The sequence below is a fragment of the Falco punctatus genome (genome assembly GCF_963210335.1).
Source record: "Falco punctatus genome assembly, chromosome: 11".
Taxonomy (NCBI): Eukaryota; Metazoa; Chordata; class Aves; order Falconiformes; family Falconidae; genus Falco; species Falco punctatus.
Window position 1 is genome coordinate 21,462,811 of NC_137591.1, and position 16,686 is coordinate 21,479,496.

At 39.7% G+C, this 16,686-nt stretch overlaps 1 protein-coding gene across 1 annotated transcript in view; it reads right to left on the minus strand.

Moving 5' to 3' along the window:
- PLPPR5 (phospholipid phosphatase related 5) overlaps positions 1 to 16,686 on the minus strand; it is a 262,285-nt gene that overhangs the window by 192,407 nt on the left and 53,192 nt on the right. The window contains exon 2 of the mRNA XM_080407158.1: positions 1 to 16,686. This exon is cut by the window's right edge and continues 29,741 nt beyond it. The gene's annotated coding sequence lies outside the window, so the exon portion shown is untranslated.

A 16,686-nucleotide genomic window follows, 5' to 3' on the forward strand; every position in this document is an offset into this window, starting at 1 on the left:
CTCCCATGTTCCAAGAACGCTCGTCTTGATAAATCAGAACAGCCTCAGTGGCAGCCAGAGCCCCGCACACTCTGCTTTCTTCAGGTTCATTGGTTGCCATCACCCATCGAAAAAAAAATTGGATTCTTACACCTTTCGCTGGTTTTCCACTGCAGAGAGTAAGAGTTACTTTTTAACTTGTGTATGTATATGCAAACTGATAGAAATGCTCAATCCTGTTCTCACTCAGACAATAGAAACTAAAAGGAACTGTAGAGGCATGTGTAAGAACAAAACACTAAAATACCAGAAATGTCAGAAACCAGAGCAAAGGCTTTATGATTTCCGTATACATCATGGGCTAGATTCTCAGTTGGTACAGAGCAGCATAATTTCCACTGCCTTCAACTTAACTGCTTTGTACTCACCAAGAATCCAGCCATGTGGAACAGCTTTGGGGAAAGGGAGATTAGACACCTTATAGGAGTTACGTAACAATGTGCCTAAATTGAGAAGTTACAAGTTGCAATCAGGCTGCTCTACCCTGCAGAGGCATGTGAAAATGCCCCAGGTTATGTGACAGAATTACATAATGCCATTGACTGATCAAAAACCTGGTAAAAAGTGTAGGTGGCAGATGAAGATAAACAGCCAGCTGCAGACCAAACTCAGAATATTTAGAGAAAAATTTCTTATGACTGCATATTACCCCAGGACAATCTTTTCTTTACTTATCCACCTAACCCAGACTAATTTGTGCTCAGGCCTTTAGGAATTTTATGTCTTTAGGATTGTGTTTTCACATACATAGGATTGTGTTTTCAGGAGCATTTGATGACTTATTTTAATAATGCTCTAACCACACAATTAAAACCTAATCAGATCTCAGTTTGGTTAAGCTCAGTCAAATTGCCAAGGGTACAAGTAGGTGCTATAAAGTCTAATAAAAAAAAAAAAAAAAAAAAAAAAAAAAAAAAAAGGCCCTCACTTTTTTTACGTTGAAACACAGAAAGGACTATGGTTCATCTCCAGTGACTGTAATTGATTTATTCCCCTATTTGTACAAATTTATATTCTAAATGATTCAGATGAGGACCTGATTCTGCAATCCTTGTTTGTGTCAAACAGGATACACACAAGTGAATCACAACATTGATTTTAATATTCTAACTGCACACAGGAAACAAGTAAGTAAATAAATAAGTAGTAAGCTTTGCAAGGTGAGAAAGTATCTTATTTTTTGTGGTACTTTGGATTATAAAACAATACCACACTTGAAGCTGTTTGGTTGGACCATCCAGCCCATAAGCAGTTTTCCTGACATGCTCGGTGAAAAGGCAGATAGCCAAACCCTGCCTACTCACAAATGGCCAATGAGTCTAGCTTCCTGAAGCAAGCTAGAGACAGCACAGGTCTGCCTCACCGCCAGGCCACAGAAAGGACCTCTCAGTGACCAGCTTCGGTGTTAAGAAGAAATTCCCACCTAGCAAGCTCTAGGGCTTTCAAGACCTCTTTGTGTAACACCTCTCTTTTTAGCTGCGTGATGCTCCAAGATTTTTGCCACAAAGCCCAAACACAGAGTTGGAGACAACTGAGGGAGGTGGCAAATGCTTTAGACATAGCTCTCAGGCCAGGCATGCTGCTTCACATCTTGGGGCTGCTGACCAGGAAAGCTGACTTCTTTCATTAAACCATACCATATGACATCATGCTGAGTATATAAGCTGGGGGGAGAAGGAGGGGGGGGGATATTCAGCATTATGGAATTTGTCTTCCCAAGTAACCAATATGTGTGATGGAGTCCTGCTTTCTGGGAGATGGTTGAATACCTGCCTGCCAATGGAAAGTAGTGAATTAATTCCTTGCTTTGCTTTGCTTGCATGAAAGGCTTTTGCTTTACCTATTAAACTGTCTTTATCTCACCCATGAGTTTTCTCACTATCACTCTTCTGATTCTTCCCCCCAATCACTGTGGGGGCAGTAAGCAAGTGGCTGTGGTGCTTGGTTGCTGGCCGGGGTTAAACCACTACAACCCATAGGGGTTGAAGAGGGGAGTGAACCTAAAGTAGGAAGGTAATTCAATGATCTTGTAGTAAGTGTGAGGAATTCTATAGATTACTTCTATAGAATCACTAAATGGCTTCCATATAACCATTAAGTGTCTGAATATATTCTCCAGAAAGACATGCTGCTTGGCAGTCCCAGTCATACCACTGTGATACCATTACAGGATTTGCTCTTTTTGCCCAGGATGCAGCTAGCATAAGTTACCTAACCTCCCACACAAGATTTTAAGGTGCTTAAAGGAAAGCAACAAAGTATATGTCACAAATGCAAAAACAAATTCTGAATTTCTCGGCAGTGTTAAGTACTGCAGAAACCATCAGCATGCCTTTCTGTGTGTGTGAGTGCAAGAGTACCAGATGTCCAGACAAATAAGAGAAAAATTAATTACAGTTATGCAAATTTTAAACATCCATTTGAGCTCACATTCTGTAAGGCTGCATCAGACTTAATATGTTGTACTGCACAAAGTATATTGCAAATATTTGTTTTCACTATAAAAAGAAACAAAGTGTAGCTAATTAAATATTATATTGCCTTTGGAAAAGAAAACAGAATAAGAGGAGACTGAGAGGGCTATCTGTACATGGCCCGGTGACCAGAAACTGTAACTAAGGAACCTATCTCGCTTCTAGCACTGATTTGCTTTTTCATTGTGGACTGGTCTGTGGCTGGGCTCTTGCTCTCTGCAGCCTGACTGGCCGTGCAACTCACCTTCTTGAAAAACTCCCTGCAGAGGTTTTGTTGCAGTGCCTAGTAAGGATTGTCAGGTTTTCCGTCTCTTCAGGCTCCAGTCAAGTGCTTTAAGCATTATGACCAAAAAGTGAATGACTCTGATAATTAAATACTATTTCTTGTATATTTTGTATCTCCTAAGCAACCACTCTTCTTTCTCATTTCAGAAGATCTGAAATACAAACACACACATGAAAAGATTAGGGCAAAAATATACATCATTATTTCCCTCAGAAAGATATGTGCTCTCCCCTACCTGAGATACTTTTGCCATGGCTTGTAACCAGCAAACACCAGGCAGACATTTGCATCACTTTGCTGGAGAGTTGTGAGGAACCTGCTGGCTTGTGTTAGGGAGCTCTTACCTGATTAACGTCATGGATCTCTGCCTGAAGCGCCTCATTCTCCCCCTCCTTCTCCAACCCTGGTGGTCGCAGGGCTGTTTCTAACACTTTTTACCTCACATCTCACCTCCTTTGTGGCGTTTTGCCCTTTCTTAAGCACACTCTGACAGAGGCGCTACCCGTTTGGCTGAGGGGCGCAGGCGCGCTCCGCTCTGAGGCGGGTGCGGAACCGGCTGGAACCGGCTGTGCCCGGTGCGGGGCAGCCCCAGCCTCCCCTCACAGGGGCTGCAGCCCCTCGCTGCCCCTGCCTCGCCACAGGCACCCACTGCAAAGAAGCCCAATAAAGAGAAAATCCAGTACAAACGGCATTTTCTGCACTCCAATGAAGTGAAACTCACACTGCTCTAAGACAGGCAGTAGTTTGCTGGTTTTTCTTGATGAAAAGTGCTGGCTTTCCTCACTCACAAAAGGGACTTCTTTTAGCAATTTTCTGAAATTTGTGTGATGCCTTATGGTCTGAGCAAGTCAAAATTGAATTCTCCTTAGTGAAATGAGTCACTGCAATCTTCCACTCACATCCATAACCACATCCATGCCTGGCTAACTATTTGAGCTGGTCAAAATTACAAAGAAAGAAATATACCATCAGCTAAAATGCACTTGCATGGGAGAACTGAATGGATTTTGAGAAATACATCTGTTCCCAAGAGGCAACTGTACTGCCTATTAGCAGCTAAAGGTGAACTGAAATTTCCAATCTGGTTCTCCTAAAGCACAGTCTTTACCGCAAGAGTGATTGTGAACTGTTGGCTTTTTATCTTAATTCAGGATGAAAACATGCTTTAAAGAAAAATAAAAAAGAGCCACTTAAATGTTTTCCTGGAGGAAAATTCCATTTCCCAACTGCCTTCTTAACTCCTTTGAGCAGTTTCTCTTTGCAAAGACACTTTTAGCAAAGCTCTTTGAGTAGGGAATATTTTATTAAATATGTTTGAAAGAGATGTTCATCATCCAAAAGGTGCTAAGATGCATCTTAGCTTCTCCCAACAAATAACGTGTCTCCCCCTCAGATCAAATGCGCTTCAACAGAGCAGCAGACAAGATGGCCGCCTCTGCTCCTCCAGCACACGCTGCTGCAAACATGCTCACTGCTCACCTCAGAAAGCACAGGTGAAAGTTAGCAGGACAAGAAAGGATAAGTAAACATGTAAACATGAGTCTAATCTATTTCTTATCTATGACCTATAAATAAGCTACAAAATAACAGCTTGGTATCGATTGTTCAGGATATGCAGTATAACAAGAGGAGAAGAAAAGGCGGTCTCAGATCAAATTTTCATGGAGAAGTTGCTGTATAGACACAGAATCTTCCTGTTGTGTGCTTACCTTTGATAACTTTTAATGTGGTTAACATATAAGGTCTACAAAAGGTCATTAAGTTGGCCTCTAATTTTATATTTAGAAGCCCACTGAGTTTCTTCAAAACCAACAACCATCTACTTTATACTTGAAGCAATGGAAAGTCCATCACCCCTCTCCTTGTTCCTTCCAGACATTAGTACATCTGACTGATAATAATTTCACCTGAAACACTATAGGCGCACACCAATATAACCATGTGATTCAGCCTTCTTTACTGCAGCAGGATTATAAATGGGAATGCTCCTCCTAACATGGCTGTAGAAATGCAGTCCCACTTCTTAGTGCTTGGGGACAAAGAAGTGGATGCTTCTGCCTGGGCAGAGGCGACAGCTTCATGAAATCATCATGCTGATAGCATGTACCCTCAGAGCTGAGAGTCATCAGGGAGCCCATTTCAACCTTTTCCTACCCGCACCACAGGTACCATGATTATTGTTTTTACCTTCACACCTGTGCAGAAGATCTCCTCTTCTGCTGCTATTTTATACATTTATCAGTAGATTTCCACAAGTTATATTATGTGAAAATCTGGACTTTCATTAAAATAACGAGGTAACTTCTATACCTGCATTCAGTTATAAAAATTATATCTATTTTTAGGAAGTGGTTTATACACCTAGGAGTCATATTACTATTCCTTCATTCCTGTGATTTCTCCAAGAGAAAAAAAAAAAATATTTGTACTACAGTAGTGATTACGTTCCCCTAACAGTGTCTGACTGTGCTAGGCACAGTAAACGCATGAAACAATAAAGTGACTTCTTTCCTCAAAGAGGTTACATTTTAGGCATACGTGACAACAGATGGAGAAAACCCTGGAGTATTAATATTGCATGCACCAGAAGGGATTATTCTCACCGTGCATGAATTAGACTGTACACTGCTGTTACTTGTACTGAAAGTCCTTGGTCCAATACCACATCTTGCAGGACTGGAGGTGGAATTAAATTTTCTTTCAATGTCTGCAGATTGAGTGCTTCCTCCCACACATTTCATTATACTGCTGTCAAAGTTCATTCTCACTGGCATTGTCCTTTTTATTTCAAAAATGTTTTCAGATTGCAAAAGGCTGCAATGGAAAGAATCACTGACACAAATTTGGCATGATTTTCTGTAAGCAGTAGAAGGAAACTGTCTGCATTGCAGGCATGACAATCAGCATATCCCACGGGTAAGAGTACTTGTTTCCCTCATCTGAAAGCAGCACAGAACATAGCTGCACCAACAGTCATCATTTTCTTTCATATCAGCACACCAGTGGTCAGCAACAGGGGGAAAAGAGAACTCAGTAAAATCTGGCATGTTGTGCTTGAATATGCAGGGTCTGGAGCATTTCTGCAGCAAACTACTGACTTGAAAGTCCAGACAGTTTGTAAGCAGTGCCCTTACAAGTGATTTTCACTCTGACCAAGCCAATTTAAAATCTGTTATGCTTGGCTCTATTGAGAACAGGTTTTGGCGTATCTCAAATACATCTTAGAGTGGTTTTCATTTTTGAGAAGCTTTGTTTTTTATTATTATTATGCCTAATACATTTCGACTTCCACAGAAGGACTAATCAAACTGAAAGAATATTCTGTCATAGGCTGTGTGTGGACCAGATGTGTTTCTGTTGATGTTGCGGAGAGATTTCTCCCGATGGATTTGAACTGGGAACATGAAGAGGCCATATGGTAGTAAAGATAATTTACATGGCACCTTTTATCACCAAATATCAGAAAGCACCTTGCAAATCACCTACTGTACAAGAAGAATTTCACTCAGAACTGAAATGCAAATACCTTTGGGGTAGCACTTCGCAAATACATAATAGCACACAAAAATGCTATGAAACAACTTGTAAGTAGTTGTGAAGAATAAAATCATAGCAAGCTGAAATCTTGAGAAGAATATAGGTGTACAAACTATAGTTACAGATCAGTTGCAACCTGCACAGTTTCACCCTATATGTGAAGCAATAACTTATTAAAACTAGTTTCTTCCTTTTGATAAATGCAACTCTTTTGAAATGATCTGCAAATACAGACATTGAAAACAGAACACAAGACTAAGTGGATAACTTCATATTAATTTTGCAGACATTTACTGTACATGTGTGATGTGTACATTACAGTACAGGACAGGACAGTAAATGTGTAAACATCATCTTAATCTCAATGTCCCAGAAGCTAATGTAGCTTAGAAAAGTTAAATAATTTTTTTTAATTTGTTATCAGGTGTAGTTTGGGAAGCTCTGGACAGTTTCTGATACCATCATGCTTATCATTACATAAGTTAGAATAATCAAGATAAAGTAGTTGTTTCAAATATAATAAAATTTTCTTTCAATCCATCTTAGGAAAAATGAACAGTAGGAGAAAGAACACATGATAGAGTGCAATATGCATCAGAGTCAGCAAAGAAAACAGTATTTAATTTTCAAATAAAACAATATAAAATTCCTTTAGTGAGGTCTATTGTTTGAAAATTTTACCTTCTTTGGTTACCATCCTACCACTTTCAGACTGACACTGTTTCAGCTCAGAATCTGTCTGATCTCCTGTAGATACATTCATATTATGTTTATGTGCTATAAGAAGCCAATTCTAAATGCTGCTCAACAAATCAAATGAATATTAAGTAGACATACAACATGATTTAATTTATGCTGTGTATTTATAGAGCTCCCAGAATAACTTACCACAAAATAATTCACTGCACTTAAAATGAAACTGAAAATGTAGTTATATTTAAGAGATCTTTGAGACAAGGATTTTCAAGAACCCAAAAAGTTCAGCTGCCAATCCTTTTGATTTTCTGTTTCTAAGAATTGCTGTCCACTCACAGTAATCCAGGCCTGGTCATACAAAGCCACAGCAGTCTTAGTATCACGTTTATCCTCATAACCTAGCCACAGTGGTCCTTCCTATCCCAGAAAAGAAAGATGTAAAGATGTTACTGATTCTGTAGTAAATGACCAGCAGGTCTTGCCCTCATTCCAGCCTTGCAACCTTTTGTAACCAAGGGCACAACATTTTCAGTATAGCCATGTGACAGCCGCAAAACTTTTGTGTTAAACTAGCTGCTAATTAGGAGCAAAGTGTTTTGCCCTAGCTGCTCAAACCCTTAAAATTGATTTCAACAAGATACCATGTCAGGATGTTTGCTCCAAAGGAAGCAGAGGCTATACAACAGACACACAGATACACATCTGTCTTGAAAATTGCGGGTTGGAAAAGACACTAAAGATTTCATTAATAAAAACACATATCTCCGAGGGGAAGAGAGCACAGGACAGCTACATACTGAGGTCCTGTGTGCTTACCCCTGACACGTACCTAACTAGCATTCCGGGAAAATGTGCACTAGCAGTATACATTTATGATGACCATTGTCATGGCCACATTTTGTTCACGCTCCTGATAGTAGTACTTACAAGCAGAGGTGCAGAATAGCATGAATACAGTGCACACAACTCCCAGGAGCAATGTTCTTTTTTTATTTTTAAAGTGAGAGTCATATGTACTAAAAGGATGTGAAGACTATTCTTGAATTACTTTTAAATATGTTTAATGGTACCACATGCTGACTCAGAAATTCCTTTCCTCCAAGTCTATGCAAAGTGGAGGGTCTAATTGTAAATGTTTTGTTACTATGTTACTATGTACTGTATCATTCACTCCTTTTTAGAAGAATTTCACACAGCTCTTTTTTAATACAATGTTTTAAAAGATAAAAGTCCAATGTATCTATTTAGAAGAGCAATCTTAGCTTCTGTAGCAATAATAATAATAACAGCACTTACTGCACTTTAGATCTTCAAAGCGCTGTATAGATATTAAGCAATTGTCCCTGTTGGCAAGGTTTTTAGTCTGCCTTGGACAGTAAGTAGCAGTAGGTATCCTTCCCCCACTCACTGCATTAAGGTATTTTTCTTTTTGCATTTTACTGCACACATGCTAAATGAGGGCTTCACTTCTCTGTACATGGGAATTCCAGACATCCCTTACTGGTGCTACTGAAAGGTTTGAATTTGCTTTTACAAGCCAGAGGAACCCATCAGACATCTATAATTTTTATGACCTCTCAGGAACAGGGTCAAACTTCCTTCTGAAGTCTGCTCTCTTGCCATAACACTGAGCTGCCCTGGGCAGGTTTCATAAGGAACTATCCCCTTTTTTTATAGCTCCAACACTCTTACCATTACGACTAATAGAACTAGAATAAGCCAAAACCTCATATTTTGCAAGTGCTGGGGTAGAAACTCACCATAAGTACAGTCCCAGAAACAAATACAAGGGTAAGCATTATTTTCCTTAGTGGTTTTTTTTTTTTTTTTTTAAAGTAGTCCTGTCAAGGAGGGCTTGACAATTCCTGCTGTTTATAGATAACCACCTCCTTTTCAGGCAGTAGGAAGTGCAAGCAAAAGAGTCATTTCTGCTTTACAAACTACGGCCAGCTGTACAACAGATAGCAGATTTGTAGAGCCAGAGCCTGTTACAGCAGCAATCAGAGCCTGCCATTCCAGAAAATAATTGAACTTAAAATGTGCTGCACTCCCATCCCACCCAGAAACTCAGAAGCTGGTACAGTTCATCTTTGCAGCACGTCTTCTTTCTGTAAGTGTTAAGCAGTGTAAAGTACCCATGACTTTGACATTTCAAATTAAACCCCAAGGAGACTGAGGAGTTAGCAGATGTAACAAGTGTTAATTCAGTAGTCTCTGTTGGCAGAAGAGCATTCGGTGTTCAAGTGCATTACAGCCATTTATCTTTTGCCTATCCAGGAAACTATTTCTATAAGCTTGTGAGGGGAACATTGTCAATAAATACTAAAATAAAACCATTGGAGCATCTTGGCTTGTGGAACCTCTCCCAAAGTTTGAGAATTATCACCACACAGAGGTGCAATCCCACTTCCGAATGGTACCAGAATAGCAGTAAGGCATACCCACAACTGGCTGTGAATGTGCTGTGACCTTCTGTTGCTTCACTGTGCTCCCTTTCTACCTCGTAACAGTATGCGTTCTCGAATTGTTAGCCCAGTTCTGGGTTCTACATCCAGTGTGCAAGAGTCGGTTCACACACAGAGTTATATATTTATGGCATGTCTGCACAGACATGGGTACTAACAAAGGTAGCACACCTCTTCACACATAGTAAAACTTTTTATATAATTCGAACAATTTTTATACACTTTCACAATTACCTTTAGTCACACTTAATTTTCATTGGTACTTAAGAGCCTCATCTCCATTTAAAGCATTCTGTTTTTTTACCAGGCGTGTTCTGTGGGGATGGAGCTTTGTTAGCAGGGGGCTTTTTTTGCTCCAGGGTGGATGTTTTAGTATGCTAATTAGGATAGTTCACACATATTTCCAGTAATTTTCTGTTTATGTTTAGTCTCATTAACCATTTGGTTCTCCTTGAGCTTATCTTGCTACCTCCCAGCTTGACATATTTATGGTGTCTGTTCCTTCTCCAAAGGCCATGGTTTTTTCACTGTTTGTAAGGATTTAACTAACATCCTATGTTTTCCAGATTCTTTCTTGTTTTGCACTATAGATATTTACATTTTTTCCTTTTCTTTTTTAAAGTAAATAATTCTTATATCAAAAGGGCTCTGCCACATGTTTGCTTCCTGCAGGACTGCGCAGCTACCTCTGCAGAAGCAATTCTGAAGGGTTGTGTTGAAACCCAACTCCTTGCTTTCGTGACTAGTACAAACCAGTGGATCTAGAGAAAACAGCCCCTGCACAGTGATTATCTTGCCATTTGCCAATACCAGTAAACAGTGCTCCAGGAAGATGCAGGCTGGTATTTTGCCACAGAGACAGCTCTTTTCTACTACACAACCAAAAAAGACCTTCGTTTCTTAGGTGCCCAAGTCAATCAACATTGTTTCAGATATGAGTTGTTAAGCTTTCCTCTTGAAAAACTAACATGCATATGGCCTGTATTTCACATTATATCCAGACCTGTGTTCTGAATTCTGTCTTGGAGGCTGCAGTACTTAGAGATTAGGGTTTGATTACAAGAACTAGGAGGGTATTATTTGTAGAGGGTAGGACTTCCTGAAAGAATTTATACAGCTGAGGAGAAAAAAATACAAGATTTCTGGATCTGAAAGGATGAAGCAGAATTGTTTATCTCTGATGCCACACAGAAAAGATTTCTGAGCTGATTTACTGCATAGCTTATGAAAGATCAACACATGCACACAGAACAAAATCACTGTTTTTTTTCCTCTCCCCAGAACCATAAAACTGTATTTCAAAAGCCACTGCTGAAGTGGAGGATGAGATGGAAAGGTTGAACTCTGACTCAGTTTTCAAGGGCAGGTCTCTTGCTACTTAACCCAGGAATTTTCTCAGTTTTCTGTTGCATTCTATGCTGCCATCATCTGGCTCTTCATAAAACCTGACATTTTCTAAACCTCAGTTATCTCCAGGCCTGAGTTTTATTCTGGGTAGGAAGCTTCAATGCTTTTCATGAAGATATTTCACAGTAAGGACTTACTTGCCTTTGTCCAAGCAGCAAGCCTCTCTCTCCAGCTACCACACCCCCAAGAAAATTTACCCAGCCTCTTGGCCAGGCATCCAGCTCCCTTTGCCTAACTGAACACTCGAGATAGAGGGAGGATATTGATTTATGTGTCTTTTCATACTCCAACATACTGTTCTGATTCCAACTCTCCTCAATCATCCAGCAGAGATTTCTTGATAGCAGGTGAGTTACCTTTAGCATGCCAGCCACCAGGGTCCTGATTATGTCCTCCTAATTTAAGGAATGCAGACATCGGGTCATGGAAAGCACCTTTCCTCCTACAGCAAATAGGTGTTACCAACTTTTCGAGTTATTATCTTAAATATAAACAGGTTGTTTACTTACTCTGAGGCAAATACTTTTTTCTGCCTGACAGGGCAATGATGAAAGGTGAGAGACTTTCCAATAAGTTTACACTCATCCGAAGCCACAGTGCTTACAAGAGATCCCAACCTTCACCTCCTGCCCATTTGACTGGCAACCAGAGTACTGTGTTCAATTCAGAAACATTGATCTGGCTAAAAGTTGAATTTCTGATGGCTGATAAAACTCGGGGAACCACAAAGGTACTGACACTAACTCAGATATGGGGAAGAATACATACAATAAACTTCATCTTTAGATTGCAGCATATTACCCCGGGTCCTTGGGAAAGTCTTTTTTCTTTTAGCATTCCCAGTGCTTGGCTTTTGCCTACTCTCTGCTCTTCACAGGAGCCTTCTAGTTTCTGCCCATGCCAGACAAAGGCCTACTTAGCAAAACAAGCTCAGCTGCTTTGTCTTCCTGCCAAAGGATTCACCTAACCTGTTACACAGGTAACAAGGACAAGAAAACAAGGTTGCCTGACTCTCTGCTGTCCGCAGTTCCCGGTGCAGAACAGAAAGACACTACACAGAACATTTCTGTTATACATGAACCAGAAAAAAGCAAACATAGCAGATAGCCTCTATCACACAGAACATCAATCAGTGCATGCAGGTCTTGACAGAACACTGATCGATCACCATAAGGAGACAACAGCATGGGGTTACTGGGAGACATTCCAATATTCCTTCCTTCTTTTTCCTGAACCATTGCCCAGGAAAGCTAGGTTGGATAAGGCTCTGCTGGAATTTGGGATGCACATCTTTCAGAGTACGGGAACTATTGCATACTAAGGAGACTCTGGGGCCTATAAAATACAATTAACAAGTCTTGGGACAAACCATAAAAATGGGCATATTTACATAGGGACTGTAAGGAAAGACAAACCTAAAAAGAGAAAAGAAGGGATACTTGGTCTTAGAAACTGTAAGAACAGCTGCTTGGATTTAGTCCCCACAGCCAAGTCCTGAGAAATTCTGCAGAATCAAAACTGAAATTAAATAGAGATTTCTTTAACAAAGTAAAAACACGGCTAACGTTTGGTATGTAGAAATGACCACATATTCTGCCTGAGTACTAATTACAAATGACAGTGCACTGAAATAAATGTACAGATTTTCTATTTGGTATTTATATTTGTATTGACAGAACAGAGATGGGACAAAGAGGGTGGAGGATGTGACAGCTGAATCAAACCTCCATTCTGAAAGTAAATCTCAATTGGACCTGAATCAGTGCACACAGGTGTTGAGCCGCACTGTGTACCTCCCCTAAAAAGATTCACTGACCTAATACTACATGAATGCCTCCCTCATGCATCCTGGCAGAACTGAGCTGAGACTTTCAGACCATTTAGGAACTGGCAGAAATGGAACTGGGCTCCCAAGGCTTGAAAGAAGTCTCAGCCCTAAAGAAGCAACATGGAAAGTAAATGTATATCTCTGTAAAGATACTTATGTCAGCATAGTTAAATATTGGAGGCTTGAGGAAATACCTTACATATAGTTGTTTGCAGAGCAAATGCAGACAAGTCCTTTATTGGCCCTATATAGCATTGCTGACATTTATTTCTTACGCAGCCAATTTTCCTAGCCTTGACCTGCATAACTTTAGGGTAAGAAGGAAATAGAGAAGAAGCAAATCATGTAGAAATACGTGCAACATGTTCCTCACTCATGGGTTAACAAAACAAAGAACGCTTGATTTCATTTCCCAAGCAGGCTCGTTATGTTTCTGGAGAGTGCTGATGCCCTGTGATATCTGAGAAAGATAGCATTAGGACTGTACACACTGTATTCCTCTTTGCTTTCTTAATAAAAGAATAATGAACTCAGTGGTGCAGAAGCAATAGAATGTGCTGCTATGAAGGAGACCTCAAAGCCCACTCAGCTGCTTCACCGGTGTGTATTAAAATTAATGAGTTTCTGCTACACAACGAAAGAGGTGTTCTTACATGGGAATGAGATCTATGATCTTTGTATTGTAGCACAACCACCGAGCAGCACAGAAGTCTGCACGGCTCAGTCTCAAATAATAAATTTCTTTCAACAGGAGGAAAGCGAGGACAGACTGAATACACCTACTGTACATATTGAAAGAGGGCATAGGAAAGCTTTTCATTTGCATCTTAAGCACCTTCCCATTAGTAAAGACTGGATTGCTGTTAAGGCTCTCCCCCCACCCATTTATATAGCTAACAGAGCAAAAAATTGGCAATACTAAATGGCAGCCAGCACCTGAGGCTGCTAACTCAGCCAATACAGCCATGATACTTAATGGGTCTAAATTACAAAGCCCTTATTTTTGTGCATGGGAACATATATCTGGAGGTTAACACATTTCATTAATGTTTTTGATTAACATATCCTTCCTTCACAGTGGTTTTGAGCTTTTAATGCTTCCCAGTTAATGAAGCAAAATTTTGAAGTAGCTATTAGCTTGGTACATAATACATTTTTTAAAAATGCCATTTTATTCAGACAGCTCAGTTTTATCCTAAATTCTTCAAGGTTTCATCCAACTGCAAAGAGGATTTAATAACACACTGCTACACTAACATCTCTTTGAACCTTGTTTCCTGCCTAAGAGTTCCAGTGAGGAACAAAAATGACTAGCACGTTTCATATCTGAAAAGCATATCAAGTATTTTGTGAGTTCAGCTCACTGAACTGCTTTGACTGAACTTCTAACTAGAGGACACTTCTACTATTGATTACCTAAATTCCACAGAATAATTGCCCAAAATCTTAAGGAAGATCGCTTCCTTTTCTTAGATGCTAGAGACACATATCAATGTGTCTCAAATAACCACAGATATATCAGTGAATGCTAGCTTCAACGATAGTATAAAATTACAAGCACCAAATCATGGTAAAAATCAGAAAACCAGGATCACCTCAAAACTGCTCTGAACTGTCCTATAGGCAGCAAATATTCCCATCTTACTGCAAACATTTTATCTCAAACTATTTAAATTTTACATTTATGCACTTTCTGTCCCAGAGTTAATTGTGACCCACAGAGAACTCTGAACTTTTACAGAGCAGGAAAGGGAAGAACAAGGGAACAACAACTTGAAGAAGTATCAACAATTCAATTTGCTAATGTGTGCAGCTTAATAAATTTAATTTTTTTAGGTTCACATGGCTGTGATTTATACCTAAAAATCTTTGCTATGTCACTGATGTTGAACTCAGTGTTTCCAGAGCATGCTTGCCTCAGTGTGAAAGCTGCTTCTGTTCTAATTTAATCAAGTTCAACCTATTAATAGTATGATGTAAAGGACAGTTATTTTGCTTATCTCATTAAAATCCAGAAATTTGCTGTACTGCCATGCCATTAAATCCCAGTCAGTCTAGAAGCATTCCATTAGGACTGCATTAGTTCATCATTACTGAAATTTATTTTAGTCTCACTAGAGTAAAGCCTCCTCGAAAAAGATACCATATGAAGAAACACGACATCTGAATGTCAGCCTCTATCACTTCTTTTTGAGGAGGTTTTTGGGAAGGCAAGAAAGAAAATGGAAATTAAAATGTGCCCCAGCAGACTCCAGAAATTATTATTTATACGGCGTAAGAAAAGAACACTTCATTTTGTCACTTCCCTGTTGCTAGCTGGCAAATCTTTTGTATCTACTTTTGTAGGAGAGACAAGCCTGAAGTTAAGCACCAGAGAGTGCCTGGGGAAGGCTCTGATTCTGGGGATATTGGAACCCAAATGCAGTCGATTCCAGCTTCCCCAGTCTAGGCAAAGCAGAACCCCAGCACCGAGCAGTCTGCCACGTATTCAGTAAAACCTCGAACTGGGCTCTGGCAAAAAACTGATTTCCTTCCTCTTCCCCTCCTAATATAAAGTGGAATTGGAGGTGTGGTCTCACAGGAACATAATTGTTAAGAGATATTTCCACAAGGACTTCCAAGGCCAAAGAGACAGATACCACCTCTGCTAAAAGGAATCATACTAACAAGCCAGAGGCCATGTACACATCAGCAAGCACTGGGGTTCAATAGAAACTGAGCTCTGGAAAGAAACATTTTGGGCTGACAACCTGACATCCTCACTATGCATATTTCTGGGGGGGTTACCTCTAACAAGAATTAATCAGGTCCTATTAGGGACTGAATGCAGTTGGTGAGCACTGAATATGCTCTTGGAGCACATTGTCCTCTGCAGTTTCATCTGAAAGAGATTCAATAAAGCACCTCAAGACTGCTCCATGACGTGAATCAAAGCACATTTAGCAGGGACAAGCAGATTTAAGCTTCAGAAGCCCCATTCCTCATTTGAACTAAACCACTAATCTAGACACACTATAAATTCTTCTGTGTGAGACCCTAACAGCAGAATACACAGAGGAATGAAATACATTCTGAGCTATGCCAAGAGCTGCACCCCTGAAAAGTGGAATCAGGATGCATCTTCCAAGGTGAGGTAATGCTATATGAAAGGCAAACAGATGGGCAGGCAATTTTTTAAAATTAGAGATAATGGAGTGAGGCAATTTAAAATAATTTTACTCCCTCTAAGAATAAAATTTGGTTTTACATTTTAATCTAATGAAAGCAGCTATGCAGCACAAGCCACATAGCTAAACACCACGATGACTGTCTTCTCTAATGTCTTGGGTCTTTCTTCAATGACATTCAAGCGACATAAAAGAGATCAGGATTTTTTACAGGCTTAAGACGTTTGACACTCCCAGTTTTTCTGTATCTAGGCTTTTGTCACACCAAATTAACCAAAGTTATTTTGACATGCCTAAATAGCAATAAAATTATTTTTAATCAGACAGAAATTAAATACAGTAAAAAAATCTTCCAAGCAACCTATTTTCAGCACTCTGAGAGGCTGGAAGACATTAACAATTTTATATATTTGTTTGGAAACGTTTATACTTCAGAAGCAGGCAACTAAGCCCAGATTTCTAATGCCAGGAATCAAATTCAATCAGAGCAGCACTTCTGTGTTTCAGATGAAAGTTTGGCAGTACTTTGTGTAGGAAAATGATGCATAGGAAATGACACAGTGAGGGTGGGTCACTTTAATATAACACAAAGCAGAACAATATACTATCAAGCCTATAATTTAAATAAATCTCAAGAATACTAATCTGAAAGGTGATCTGATGCCAAATGAAACACAATTGTTATCCATTGCAGTGGATCAGTTCTTAACGATCATGGGTGATATTTGCAAGTCTGTAGAGACTTCAAGTCAAGCTCTAAATTTGCATTTCAGCATCTCCATAAAAT